This window comes from Anser anser, assembly GCF_964211835.1.
Source record: "Anser anser genome assembly, chromosome: 18".
NCBI classification, from domain to species: domain Eukaryota; kingdom Metazoa; phylum Chordata; class Aves; order Anseriformes; family Anatidae; genus Anser; species Anser anser.
This window is the reverse complement of record NC_139739.1, coordinates 10,769,353-10,782,201: the sequence shown is the minus strand read 5'-3', so window position 1 is coordinate 10,782,201 and position 12,849 is coordinate 10,769,353. Positions and strand designations below refer to the sequence as shown.

At 41.3% G+C, this 12,849-nt stretch overlaps 1 protein-coding gene across 1 annotated transcript in view; it reads left to right on the top strand.

The window, feature by feature from the left end:
- The window catches only part of BCR (BCR activator of RhoGEF and GTPase), a 98,285-nt gene that overhangs the window by 3,765 nt on the left and 81,671 nt on the right, over window positions 1–12,849 (top strand). The window lies entirely within an intron of this gene.

Below are 12,849 nucleotides of genomic sequence, written 5' to 3'. Positions count from 1 at the left end.
CTCTTAATTTAATTTTAGCAGAATCAAAATTTTTTTTTGGGGAAGAATGGGCCATGTTTGAACTTGGTCTTGTGTGAGTTATTCAGGCACGCAGATGTCTGTGTGGAACTGCAGTGGATTTACAGCTGGTGGAAGAGGTGAACTATGTTTATTCAGGTAGACTTAGTGAATATATGTGGACATCTGAATCTATCTAGCAAGGCAAGGTACATACTGTAGATGATTTCTTGTATCAACACCAGCACTAGCCTTCTGTGCAGTAAATGAAAAGTGATTAAATCCAGGAATGAAAAAGCAGTATGGGTGTTTTGATAGACTTTCATTCTAAATCTGTGAGTTACTCTGTTATTTTTTTCCTTTTTCTTTGAATCTGTCATTTTAATAAGGGGGTTAACATAATGTTTGTTAAAAGGATTGAATTCCTGAAGTAGTAGGTGAATGAGAGGTCTATGAGATGTTACTTTCCCAAGTTCATAGAATCACGGAATGGTTTGGGCTGGAAGGGACCTTAAAGATCATCTAATTTCACCCCCCCGCCATGGGCAGGAATACCATCCACTACACCAGGTTGTGTGAGTTTGGCATAAAGCAACTTTGCTGAAAGGAGATTGCTGTTTTTGCTTTCCATGCTGGTTTGTTTGTTTATTTTGCCAGCAGCGCTTCTGGGAGTAACAACAGAGGGAGAACTCCTTCCTCCCACCCCCTGCCATCCTTGCAACCTATTGTTTTATTAGTGGGAAGCTGTACAGTAGTAATGGATGTTCACTGTACATGGAACCTCAGCATCCTGTCCTCACAGCGACTTCTTTATCAGATGGCATATACATACCTGCTTTCTATCTGAGACTACTGCGTTCTAGTTTGAGCTTATGCATATGTTTGTATCTTGTGGGAAGCACTCGCAATGCAGGGGAGAGGCTGGATTGAGTGCTGTTTTAAACTGAGCTGCAGCCATCTGTCTCTGCTCTTGTTTACTGATGCTCTTTAGATGACTGGGAAGCCTCCTGGCAGTTGCAGTTTTTGCAGAAGAAAACAAAGGGGCAAAACCAACAAAGGTCGATGAAGCTCGAGGACAAATTCAGCTTTCAGAAAGGCAGTAGATCATGTTTTAAATAGTTCAGCTTATGCTTTGTGGAATGCAATGGTAGTAAAAGGGGCTGCTGAAAACTCACAGTTGCTAAAATTTCTGCTTGTGCTGGAAAGCCTAGTGCATGTTCCTGAGGTTGGCCACGCAATTGCAGGCAAGGACAGAATGTAACTGATGCCCCTTCTGCTTTCTGCAGCATAGGGGGTAACATGCTTAGCAGGAACCTTCACCAGATGGCTAATCGGTATTGTGTTGCATGTTAGCTGGTGGCAACTTTTTACTTAACCAAGAAGGCTTGTGACTTGAGGAGGACTGTATTTTGGATTAATTCTTACTGAGCATTGTTTTATTTTTCATTTTTTTCCTGATTTGAAAGAAGTTTGATTGAATCTAATTGATAGAACCTCCTTTTTATAAAACAAAAGTCACGAGCAATCGCTGTGTGATTAGCTGCTTGGCTACCGTCCCCAACTATCATGTGCTGATGCGGCCTGTTCTGCATCACCATATGATACAAAGGCAGTTCACAGATATCTGCCAGCCTTTCTGCACCTGTGGTTCAGTCACTGCTTCTCTCAGTCTTCCCTGAAGTTGTGCGTGGACAGAGAGTGCAAGTTTAAATCCCATCAGGTTCTAGGCAGCCTTAATATTAATTAGCATCAAGTGGGATTTGTTCAACAGTGTTTGGCTTCTTTGTGCATTCAGATTTGTGTATGCTGCTGGCCTTGATCTTCAGGATGCTGCCTATAATAACGCTGAATGTGGCGTGGCAGGTGCAAAGCAAACTTTGTTTTGATCTGCCCTGCCAGTGCATCTTGAGCTTGGCTTGCAGACACGTGCTGTTTTATCTAAATACTTGGTTGAGTTCACAGTCAAGTGATGACATTTTGCCTTTGCATTACAAAAAGGACTAGAAGAAAGTAACCTAACTGGAGTGAAAGAAATCTAAGTCAATATTTGTATCCGGGTTCTTAGAGATGGGTTATCAAAAACCTTAAATGAGACCAAGGTAGTAGGCTTTCAGTTTTTTCCAAGGAGCAGAATGAGAGCTTGAGGGGTGAGCTTTGGTAATAACTGTACTTTCTATTAAATATACTTAAAATGGAGTCTGGGCAAAGATATTTATGTTAGGATGAATTACGTTACATTAATTTCCTACAGTGGGAATGCTTAATTCTGCATTAAACTTGAATATTTTACTGTGATTTTGGAGGAAGAGCAATATATGAAAATATATATATATATATATAATCTCCCCTCTCTCTACATATATTTATTTAATTCTGTCTACTGTTAAACAGTAGTTTTAGACCCACTGGAGACCCCCTTGTGCTTTTCTGCTCATAATCGAGTTGAGAGTTGTGTAGTGCCCTTAGGCAGTGAAGAGGCCTTGGTTGCTAGTAAAAGTCTGTTCATTGAGGAGCACACTCGAGTTGCTGCTTGACATTAGAGCTTGCTTCATAAAACTGGTGCTTGCCTCTCTCAGGTCTGTGTATGAGCAAATTTTATCTATCTGCATAACAACATGCAAATTCTTTGTGCAGTCCACATAGATAAGCAGCTTTACAGGTAAGTACTGTAGATACCCCAGAAGTGACTTCTGTCCTCTTGAGAGGACAGGATGGTGCTCTCCCGAGACTGTCAGGCTGTAGAAAGCTGCCGACAGCCATAGTGCTCAATATAAAGTCAGTTTGGGGATATGTGTAATTTAATTTCATTGGGAGTAACTTTTATCTTATTGTAGCCTCTAAGTGTGGGAGTGCGGAGTGTCCCTTTCTGAAGGGCATGCAGTGTTCTTGGTGCTTTTAGTGAGTTTGATGTGTACAGAGGAAAGAGCACGGGAATTTATATATGCATGTGAACTATAAGACTAGAAACTCCTGTTATCTTAGCTGGGCAGAATGCCATTTTAAAGTGCATACTTGCTTAGAACTGTAGATTTTTCAGTTTTATGTGTCTTAAATGCCTGACTAGATAGACATGCATCTGAATTTCCTACTTTTGAGATCATCCTTATTTAATGGTAAAGCCCCAAGGAAGCATACAGTATATGGTCATGAAAGGACACTGCTCTGTGTCAGTTTCTGCGAGGGTTCTGTTCCTGAGTTACTTGCATGTTCTAGGATCGTGGACAAGTTTCTCAATTATGCACTTTTTCCGCCCACTATTGTCTTCTGTGGATTTTACAAGATGCAGTTTGAAAAATGCTTTGCAATCTTTCAGCAGTATAAAGGCGACTCATGGGGGGCAATGCCAGTGCTGTTGCTGCTGTTTAGAATCAGTTGTATTTGAGCAAGAGGCAGACTCTAGTCCCCCACATAGCAATTCTTCCTTCTGAGGATCTGAAATTAGGAACTTTCATAATGTGCAGTCACTTGTTTGGTTTAAGGGCTACTGGCTGCAGGTCCTGCTGTCAGTCTGTGACTTGCATTGGGGTCAGGAAAGAAGTTTAAACTTTCTCTGACAGCTGATTAGTTCATTTTGCTATTATTTTTTAAACACGTTTGATTCCTTTGCTCTGATGGTCAATGGATTTCCTAGGAGCACTGAAGACAAGATGCTGTTTAAATGCTTCCAGCCGTCAGTGCTTTCCAGAGATTTAATAGCTTTTTAGGTTATCTAGCTGCTTGTGCTACCACTCCCCTCTTCATAGTCCAGGGGAATGAAGAACTCTCCCTCTCTCTTTTTCTGCTAGATTTATTTTTCCCTCCAGCTGAGTTTAAGGGAGTCTGTGAAGCTTCTGCTGTAGTGTATTCTTTAGTCCATTTTGGTTTGGTTTGTTCCTTCTTCCACAAACAGTTGCTGACCCTTACCTCAGGCCCTCCATAAATAATGACATGTAGACGGATTTTATTTCTGCTTTTCTTAGGTTCACCCTAGATCGTGGAATTCCTCCCACCCCAACCTTCAGGTTCTTCTGCAGTTGCAAAGCACCTGCTTTGAAATGAGAGGGCAAGCCAACCCAGATAGTGGTTGACACTGGGAAACTCTAAAAAGTGCTGATGTGACTTGATCTGCCTGTATAAAGCTCTTTTTCTGTTTGGGACTGTTTTTCCCATGGAGTAAGTAGACCAAGAGTTACGAATTCTGGCAAAGATAGATCTGGGAGTAATGCATTGGGTATAAAGAATCTTGTCATTGCTGCTTAACTACCAACAGTTTTAAAGTGGTCTATGGGGCAGTAGAGATGAGTCTGCTCTGTGCAGCTGCCATAGCTGCATGAGGGCCTCTCAGGCAGTCGGTGACCTGCAGATGGTATTTTAACCTGCTGGTTAAATATAATACCAGTGCATGCTTCAAGTTTGGGAGTGTAACAGGAACTTAAAGCTAGGACCAAGTTGCAACAGAGCCATATGGATATCTGCATTGTGATGTGATGACCACAGACTTGAATGCTTTTCTGTATGCCTAAACAATTGGAGCTAAGTATTTTCAACCTGGTGATTTCACAGAACTAGAGGCCTAAAGTATTGCAGTGAATGCCACAGAACAAGGTGATAATGCCTTTGATCTGAGCAGGAAATGTGTAGGCAAGTGGGGCCAGAATATTAAGTCTGTGGCTGAGTGAGCTGATCTTCTGGTCCATATTGTTGACTCTGTTCAAAGTACTGAAAAAGCATCAGTTTATGGCCAAAACAGTCAAACTGACAGATGTGCATGTATTGTGCATCCATTGTGCTTCACTGGTGTCAGCATCAGTCCCAATGCATTCAGATGAAAAACACAGAGATGTTTGTTTGGCACAATGTTTTGATCCTGCCCCAAGAATTGGCAGGGAGAGGTGGGAGCATCCATAGACTGCCTGCTGCAGTGCACTACCTGTGCAGATGGAGGCTTTCTTCCGGGTGGCTGAAGGAAAAATAAGAAAAAGAGGGAGCACCAAAGGTCAGCAAGAGGATGGAGATGAGGATGGATATGAGGATGGCAGAATAGATCAGGGTTTGGAACTAATGTAGGGATTGTGCTTGTGCAACAAAACTAATTGCTGTGTAGAGGAATAGTCAAACATGGCAAGAAGGTGGGTTTGTCATAATATTTGATGTGAACGCTGACCATGGCTTATGAAGCCATTTACTTGCGGGATGGGGATGGACTTTTAAAGCAGTGAAATGCATGGGGGAATGAGATACTTTGGTCTCCTCTGTTTTGCCGTCTTTAGCAAAGCAATAGCACAGGTGTATGGTTTTAACCTTGAAGACTTTTGCTGGTTGGCATAAGTGCAGATAATTCTTGCAGCTGGCATGATCTCCACATACAGACTTTCAGAGGAGCAAACCAGAAAGGTTTTTCCTTTTGATTCTTACAGTCATGTTCCCTGAAGTTAATGTTGAAGCAAAGAAATCTAGGGGGTTTCAGAGAGTTGGTGTGGCTACTGATCTATGCAATTAATTGCATCTTCCATAAGTGCTTCCATTCATTGTGTGATGCTTCTAGTTTGGATATTTGAATAAAGTGCTGATTATTGTATCCAGTCACTTCTGGACTTGTTGCCTTGTTGGACTCTTGGCTTTTTTTTCACTGCTTGCAGAAACGCAGCTGCCCCTTTGTCACTACAAACGCAGCTAGCCTCATTGTCACTAGAAAATGTCACTGAGATGTGAACGAAGGTAATAAAGTGATTGGAATGGGGAGTAGACGTCCCAAGTGACAGACTTGGAAGGGGGAAGAAATAAGGTTTAATTCCCAAATTTGCTAAACCTTCAAGTGTGGGTTAGGAAATAGTTACGTGAATAGTGGGCAGCGTGCTCTAACTCACGGCTCTTAAAAGAAGTGTTGTGGGGAGTGGAGGGTGGTTAATAATCCACGTCTGGCTTTGCAGGCTGTCTGAAATATGGCCCAGCACAGGAGACAGAGAAGAAGCCTGTGAGGGTTTGGGAGCCAGTAACAGCCTGGAAGTGGGTATCTACCATCCAGTTATAGCGTGTTTTGCAGTTCTCTCCCTAGTGCCCTCCCTGTTTCCCCAACCTGTTAAGGATAAACATAGTGCAGAGGCAAGGGAGACCTGTATTTCAGCTTCAAGGAATTTTGGAGGTCAGTTCATAAAGGTTAATGAGGTGAGGCTTGGCAAGCTGTTTACGGAGAATTGCTCCATTTCAATTACCGTAGGGAAGCATATTGCTGTTCATGAAAATCAGGCTGTTGATTGGAGGCACAGTCTATCTGGAGCTTGCTTTTCCCCAGAGAAACCAAGGCTAGCAGGTTGTTTGACTGTCCCCTCTTTGATTTGTTCTGCCCAGTCAGATAAGCATGAAGAGAACAATAAGGGCCTGATTCTGCTCTGTCCCTGGTGAAATATCATTGACTTCAGTAATCTCTTGCTTGCACATGTAGGAAAAGAAATGGTGTTCTGGTACAAGTTGAATTGCAAACTTTGCTGTGCAGATAGAGGGATAGACTGCAAGTGACAACAGAACTGCTGGCAGGGATTAATTAGCTTGGGTGAACTGCATGTGAATCAAGTACTTCCAAAATAACCATTTAAGTGTCTTAAGTTACAAAGCAGGTTTTAGTCAGCTCACTGATAATGAAGTCAATTGCTTTCCCGATCATATCTTTAAATTATATGTGATGTGAAGGTAACCATAAATCGTAAGTAAATCCTCAAATGTGGGTCTGAGGAAGAGACTGCTGAGGAAGAGATTTACAAGTTCATAATTTCTTTAAACTTGTTCTGAGTTGTACTGTATGTATTTTAAACAGTAAAACTGGCCTGCACAGGACTAGCATGGTGAATTTCTGTCACAAAATCTGTTTGTGGTTTGCAAATCTTCCTAGTTACTGAAATAACAAAAGCATGTCTCTTTTGTCTTCTTCCCAGCTGCCAAAATGGTACATCTCAGACCCGTTCTTAACCAGGTTATGGCTAATGTAGTAATAAGATTATTGCAAATGTAATTGGAATCTCTGTTTCAGAAAAGGTCTGCCCAAATGTGGCAGCTGGAGCTGAATTAGTTGCTCATGGCTACGTGAATGCGTGAGGAGTATGTGTGTGAGAATCCACAATGATTGCCCTGTAGGAAGAGTGAATCGGTAAAGTTCAGTCTGTTGGTTTATATTACTGAATTGTCTCTGTTGGTTTTGCAGGCCCTTTGGCTAGTTGTTATTATCTGTTCTTTTGTTGTTGTCTGCAGCCATTTCACCAATCTTTGTTGCTTCTTTTTTTTTGTTGTTGTTTTGTGGAGGGAGGGCTTGTTTTATAGGGAGAATAAATTCCCCACTACCTTCCTCATTTTAAGTATAACAACAACAAAACGCACACACACACAAAACAAACAAACAAAAAAAAACACACACAAAAACAAATCGACTCTTTTGGAGCTTCTGCAGATGTTTGGTTTCTCAGTGATGTCTCCAAAGACCCCAGATTATTTGCAGATTGGCCTGTGACAACAGAATAGTAACAACTGCTGCAGACTGCTGTGGATCAAACAGCATTATCTGCAATCTAAGAAAGCAGCTTTTGCAGTAGTTACTTAATAGTGAGCAATTCATATTTACAGACTTGGCTGCTCTTCCGTGTTTGTGACCTCTCCATGATGTGTGGAGAAGTGCACTTGCAGCCTTGGCTCACTTTGTCTGTTTACTTTTTCTTAAGGACTTCAGAATAATCTGCTCTCAACACTGAAATGCAGCTACTTCTCTGATGGGATATATACCAGCTATTATGTTATCAGAAATCCCATACTGCATTGGCTGCAAAGCTGGGTAAGGAGCGTCCATTTTCAACGCGCAATACATGTGAGACTGTAGAAGGCTCTAGTTGTTAGGATAGGTGTTTTATTTTTAAAAAATAAAAAGGAAAAAACAACCATCAGTTACCGACTTGCCTCATCTGTGTGTTCTTCTGAAAAGGGCCAGCAGCCTCCTGGAATAATCTGTTCTGAAGAAAAATACCTAATTCCCTGGAGCATCAGGCTTCAAACATGTCTGAGCTGCTAAAAAGTAAACGTGATTGGTCTGTTGTCACTAGGGAGGTGTAACGTGCAAGCAGAGAACTGTATCTGTTGCAGTCTACAATTACACAGCACTGCGTGATCTTGCCCAGGATGATAGTAATGGCCTGTCAGCCTCGCTGGGCTCAGGGCTTCCCAGAAGAGATTAGATTATGGTGCTTAGTAGGAGCCAAGACACAGAAAAGCATGTTCCTGTGACTGTTAGCATGCAGCTCTCTCAGTTTAGAGCAGCCTTCATTTTTGTTTCCTGCTAGCCTAGCTCTTGTTGCTGAATTTTTAATTTTTTTTTTTATAGTGGTCAGCACTGATATTATCATTGAAAGTTTCAGAAAATAATATGCTGAGAAAGCGAGTTGATCGTTGTTGGTAGACTTCTGTGTGTGCTCACCCCCACCCACCTTGTCCGTCAGCTCTACTGCAGGCTATCTCCTTTCTTTCAGTCCTTCTAGGTTGAATGTTTGACTGTGGGAGTTCCCTTGCTCCCCCTTCGTGTCTAATACACTTCTTGCTTGGCATTCTCCTGAAATGCTCACTGGATCTCTCAGTCTGAAAGGGATGAAATCACTGTCATCGCTTGTTTAAAACAAACAAACAAAAGGCACCCAACCCCAGAATAGTGCCTCAATCTGGCAATGTTCTGTCATTGTCTTCAGGGAAATCTTGCTGTTTGGATACGTGTGCTTGTCTTTGCCAGTTAAGCTAATTACTTGCTTGAATTGGTGTGAATTGATGGTTAAAGTAGACAAAAGATTTGAGCTACAGGAGTGGGGGCTTGGGCACTGGTTACTGTGTAAATATACCAGAAACTTCACATTGATGCTGATCTTCTTCTGCTCCAGTATTACAGAAGATGATTTTCTTCTCCAGTAGTAGCCCTTGTCTTTTTTACAGGGAGATGTGTGTAGGGAGTGATGCAGCACAGAGGAGCACCCCGGAACAGAGCAGTAGCATCTGTAAGGCTGGGGAGGAGACGGCATCAAAGTTGGGGGATACCTATCCCAGGAAGATGTGTGAGACAGAAGGACCTGTTGGCACTTGCAGCTCAGAGTGAGGGGTAAATCTCAGGCTATCTCATCTCAACTGAGTTTTAGTAGTAGAGAGAGATGAACTAAAAAGTTTTATTGTCCTCTTACTGAAATGTCTTAATATTGCAGTGGCTGTATCACAGTGTTTCTGTAAGTACCGCCCACTAGTAGCTTGAGATCTCCCTGACGATGTCTTCTATTTGGCATTGGTTTCATTGTTATATTCCTGTTCGTGTTCAGTGTCTAACAGGACTGAGAAATTCTGCTCTATACTGGAAAGTTTCACCTGGGAGGTGAACAGGTGAAATAATGCTGACCCCAGTGGAGAAGAAAATCCAGCACTCCCTAAAGTAAATAAAGAACTGGCTGTGCTGTAACAGTATGTGATATAACAGTATTTCATGAAGGGCTTGATCCAGGACTTGCTGATGTCAGGGGATTTCTAGTGACTGTTTTGCTGTGACAAAACAGCATGAGTTGTATATTTCTTCCTAGCTACCTGAACCAGAATTTCCCAAGATACCGTGATTTTCAGGTGTGATCTTGATCTTTGACTTCAAAAGAGCTGATAGGCTTTTCACAGGCCTAGGTTATAAATGTTTTAACACTTTTATATGCATGCGGCCTATGCTGTCCAGTTTCAGCAGCAGTACTGCAGATGTGGTTGAGAGCTGCACTAGGCAGGCAATTCGAAAACATAATTCTGATTTAAAGTTTTTCTTACCTTTTAGAGAATAGTGTCAGCTATACATGTGCATCTGCTGCGCCTCCTGGATGGGTGCTATGGAAACACTAATGTGGTTTAGAAAGCATTTTTACTTTATTAATTTTTTTACTACCGCTTTAACTCTGCTGTCTTAAGAAGCAAAAAGAGAAGAGAAAGTGGTAAAATCTTGTTTGCATCAAAATATCAGATATGCTTTTTTCAGTTTGTCCAGTCCTCTGAGATAGGTCTCTGTCAAAATGCATTTTGGTTAGGTAGGGTTTTTTAGTATGCATAGAGAAATAAATGTCTGTTACATATTTAAAGTACCCAAGACAACAGAACAAGGTGCCATCCGCTCAGCTGGACAATTGTCTGTAACAAACTGAAGTCCTCTTACACCAGGGTGCGATGGGAGCTGTTTGAATGTGACTGACCTGTCATGTTTGTGTTCAGCAAACATGCCCTAGCCCTGACCTTGACTACCCCAAATTTATTCAGGCTTGAGCACTGACCTATACATAATTTGTTGTGGACTCAACGTCTGGTCAAACTAAAATATGTACTAATATGATCTAAGGACTGCTTTGTTTTACATTGAATATTTAAACGTAACAAAATTTGTACTGCAGGTGCAGAGTTATGCACCTTCCCATAGTTAGTGCCTGTCCTCCATTTCAGTAATTGTGTGAAATCTCAGCATCTCCTCTTAAAGCAAGGAAGGAGACGTGATTATTTTTTTATGTAAATGTGTTCTGCATCTACATTAATTAATCCTGTACGCAGGAAAGATCTAAAAAGGAAGAATTTTTGAACCTAAGTCTTTTATACTGTATGCAGATGTTTCAGAGTAGTTTCAGTGTATGTGCAAATATGAAGTGATGCAAGAACATGAGCACCCTTATAAAGGTGCCACCTAAACTTTGCAGCAGCGTTTTTTTTTCTTTTTTTTTTTTCCTTATGTCAACAGCAGGTTAAGGAAACATTCCGATGCTGAAAACTGTTTTTCCCATTAATGGGCATTTGCACATTGCAACCAACTACCAAATACTATTAAACAAGCTTGTTTTGTTTTCTTTTTTAATTTTTTTCTTGTCATTGGTAGGGAAGCCGTCATATTTGCAAATATTTTTCAAACACTTGAAAGAAAATTTCCAAGGATGTATGCAGCTCAATTAGTCTTTGAGATGCTGAAGCTCAGGCTTCTAGCTGGATTTGGGTGAGCCCTAGTGTCCTGGAATCCAACTTGGACCACACGTCTTTTAACTGGGAAATGCATTAATGTCCTCTGTATGTATCTGTTTAGAAATTCGTTTATATTCATATATAACTTTTAAAGGAAAATACTGTAAAAAGAAAACACACTGAACGCACTTCTGCTGGAGATTTGTCCTTCCACTGATTTCTACAATTCATATGCTTTCTTCCAGTGCTTTTTTTCCTCATTTCTTTCTTCTTAATTGTGTGCTCCTATTAACTCATACAGGTTTTCCCCACTAAGTAATTAAGTTCAAAATCTGGGCTACATTTGCCTACCTATGGCTGTTTGGGTCTGCTTATGTTTTGATCTCTTTTTTTCTACTCTCTATTTTTTTCTTCTTTTTTTAAGATTTGAAGCAGGGGCTGCTTTGCCTGACAACATATATTTGTATACATCTTGCAGTATTTTTCATATTGTGCCCCTTGAGGCTGTCTTGATTTAAATCGTCTTTGGTGATAATGCTTCATGCTGTGGCGTGCTGCCCTGTCAGTTGTGCCAACAACTGTTCATTTGTAGGTTTGTGCTGAGAACTGAATTCAGGGAATTCGTCTGCTTTTTGTTTCTCTTTTTCCCAAACCAAACAAAAATCGCTCCCCCTCCCCAAACCATACCACAAAACCCCTCTAGCCATGGATCCCATCCATCCCCCCCAGATGTTTGTGTTGCAGCAGCCGCCGATTGGTTGGTGATGGAGGGGAGAGAGTGTAAGGCTGTGATAGACAATGTATGTTTAAACCCCCGTCTGTTGGGACTCTGGGCTGGTAATTCAAATAACAATGGAAACATTACTGCTGAGAAGTCATGTTTAACTTCAGCAATTTCACTTCTGATTAGGCAGCTGCTTTGGGATTTCAGGAAGAGATTTGGAGTATCCTTTGAGCAGAGTACCTCTTTCCCTAGTCAGATGCTTTGTTTCTGCAGCTGGGGGGGGGGGAGGGGATCGACTGCCTAAGGGTTTGCTGCTGTTTGAAATACATTTCTTCTACAAAATGGACACTAAGTAGAGTACTAGAACCGAAAATGAGAGGAAAGACATTTACAGTTACTGTTGTTTGCAAAACAGACCTGATGACATCCTAGTCCATGTGAATGACTTCCCCTTCAGTTGCCTTTGTAAGTACTACATATTTTTAATTATTACTTCACCAAATACATTGACTGTTTATGGCCAGAAGACAATAGAAAAGAAAATACAATAGTTCCTTTTTACTAGAACTAAAACCACTGGCTTCTGCTAGCAGATTGTTCAGGTGCTAACTCATCAGGAAAAAGGACTGTTTGTCAGATTAGCACAGCTTTTAGAGGGGACTGGATCACCTGGGTAACCTGCCTGATGGTTTCACATGGTGCATGAGTGGTCATGGGCTCAGATTTCATACTGTTTTTATGATGTAATTGCTGTAACAAGACGTATACAGTAGTCTCTTACAACTATGTATTATGTAAATATTTTCCCTTGATGAATATTTTGGGGAAGGGGAGTTTTAGAGGTTATTGCTAGCCCTCTTGCACTGATTTGTTCTGAAATATAAAATTTCATTCTCCTGGCCTAACAAGGCAAATAAGACTTGTATCAAATAGCATGATTCGCTTAAAAAGCTCAGAACAAGTAGGGAGCTGGGGTCCTCTGGAAAAATACAGGTAGCTTATAGCATTGAAACATCATTACGTTTTCTCAATGAAATTGAGGATGTTTACTTGATTCACAGCTGTGTGTTTACCTGTGAGTAAAGGTTACCAGGTTCTCCACAGGTTTGTGAGCTCTTCTGCTTTAGCTTGCTGAAATCCTGCCTCTGGAGCAGCCAGGTGCTAGGTTTCTG